This window comes from Protomyctophum bolini (genome assembly GCF_963924005.1).
Source record: "Protomyctophum bolini genome assembly, chromosome: 4".
Classification (NCBI taxonomy): domain Eukaryota; kingdom Metazoa; phylum Chordata; class Actinopteri; order Myctophiformes; family Myctophidae; genus Protomyctophum; species Protomyctophum bolini.
In genome coordinates this window covers 30,247,843-30,250,252 of record NC_137865.1, presented here as the reverse complement: position 1 = coordinate 30,250,252, position 2,410 = coordinate 30,247,843, and positions in this window count along the sequence as shown.

Sequence of the window (2,410 nt, the reverse complement as noted above, 5' to 3'; positions counted from 1 at the left end):
CCTCTAATGCAGCATTTGCAGCAGGTGTGCTTGGACCATGGCGAATTGAAGGAGGCACTGGGAAATGTCTTCGGCAGCATTTTGCTATTCTCCAGCCAGCTCACACACCTGCCCTGACTGAGTTATTAGAGAGTGCAGAGTAGTAGTACAGATTTTGCAAGCATTCTTGTCAATAGTACTCTGAGAATACTTACCAGATTGGTTTAGCTGTGCATGCAATGTCTTTGCTAACATCCCGAATACACCTGATGTTGTCTTTGTTGACACCAGACACAAGGAGGTCCTGATTCTGGAGGTGGGCTGTGTCTTTGATTTGTACATGGACCAGGCATTCCAAGATAAATATTCTAAGTACCAACCATTACTTGGAAGTATAACAAACTTGGGTCTATCGCTGTAGATTTGCCATACTGATATTCGGAAGCCTGGGCCATGTGCATAAACTGACCATGAGTGGCCTAAGAATAGCTGGCATGACAAAAAGCAAAGCTGTGTGTGTGTGTGTGTGTGTGTGTGTGTGTGTGTGTGTGTGTGTGTGTGTGTGTGTGTGTGTGTGTGTGTGTGTGTGTGTGTGTGTGTGTGTGTGTGTGTGTGAGAGAGAGAGAGAGAGAGAGAGAGAGAGAGAATTAAGGTCATTTGAATGACCTTAATTCTTTTGGTATTCAGACAGCCAGCAATGGGTATAGAACGCTCCCAAAAAGACACATCTAGGGGCCACAATCTGCATTCAAAGATGCTCCTAGAAGCTTTGTCATTGGTCAACAAAAATAACTGTCGCAATGACCAATCAAGAAACCAGGCAGGCAAATCGACCAATGACAAAGTTTCTAAGAAAATCTTTGAATGCAGATTGCGGCCCCTAGATGTGTCACAGAGAGCGTGGGAGTGTTCTACCCATTGCTCTTTATTAAAGGTCAGGATACCAATTTGATCCAATCAGGATAAAGAACTCAGGATACAAATTTGAAAGTGAAATTGGAAGTGATGGCACAAAGAAATGAGCAGACAAATTTGGAACTGTCTGGAACACTATCAAATTGAAGCTGATACATTTTCCTGACAGAAAGTTTGTCACCTACATGAAAATGTATTTTCTTATCAAAGAGAGAGCTGGAGAGACAGGGCTACTCCTGTTACAAACGCTACTGTATATAGCAATTATTATAGATCCATAATATATAGTGCCTTAACCTTTTAAGTTGAATAACTCAGAAACTACAAAACATTTCAAAGTAAAAAGTTCTAGCATGTGTCTCCACCGTAAGATGAACCTAAATAGGTTTGAATCTATAGGTGTAAGTATGCATGCCAAAGTTTGTGCTATATTGTCATTGAGAATGCATTGGGCGTTTAAGTTAAATAACTCAGAAACTACAAAACAGTTTCTAGGTGAAAGTGATTTTTTGACGTGCCAAAATCCGCCATTGACCCCCATTATAAATGTTCCTGACCTAAAGTGTGTGTGTGTATATATATATATATATATATATATATATATATATATATATATATATATATATAATTATCCCAGGCCACACTTGCTACAAACTGCCGTGCAGACTGCAGAGAGAGAGCAACGACAAATGTATGCACCTTTTGGTTTAGCATATTCTCACTCTGTTTTCCCCAGATATTTGATGACGATGATGCTGCAGCTGTCTCTTCTAGTGTCCTGAGCATCTTCGAGTACAGAGAGGTGGTGGTCTCGACAGAACGGCCGGGGGATCCACAAGTAATTCCGACGGAGCATTAGTCCTCGTTTGTCGGACCAATGACCAGTCTGAACTAAGTACACCCTAGGGCATAATGACCTTTAGAACATACCTTAAAATATTTTATAGGCCAATGACTTTTAGAACATACTTTTAATTGTTTTTAAAAGTAGCCCTGAGGGTTGGCCTCCATGAAAAGATTAGTACTTTAAACTTGAATTCAAACCATATACTTTGGGAGACATTTTGCGTCCAGCTCAAGAAATATTTTCTGAAACACCTCAAAAGTTACTTCAAAGGCTTGGGGTAGGTAAGGTCCAATGCATATATCAGGCCCATCAGGTATAGGTGCAAGTATTTGCAACATCAGGGATACCATTATGGCCTAACGTTTTCAACGAGGCTATAGCCCTCAGGGGTAGGCTAAGTATGTTCTAAAGTTCATGGCCTAATCATTACCTCTGATAGACACACGTTCGTGCCAATGTGTTAATGGACTCTATATTTGAACAAATACAATTATGTTTCTTTGTGTTTTTGTTATGCACTGATCATTTTGTTAAGAAAAGCCAAACACATGAGCTATCATTTTGTGGCTGCATTTACTTTGTTTTTATGCACTGATATAATTTTGTTTTAAAGAAAAGCTGTACATGCATGAAGGTTATATCATGTTCCATTTTTTTCCCCCTGGCAAA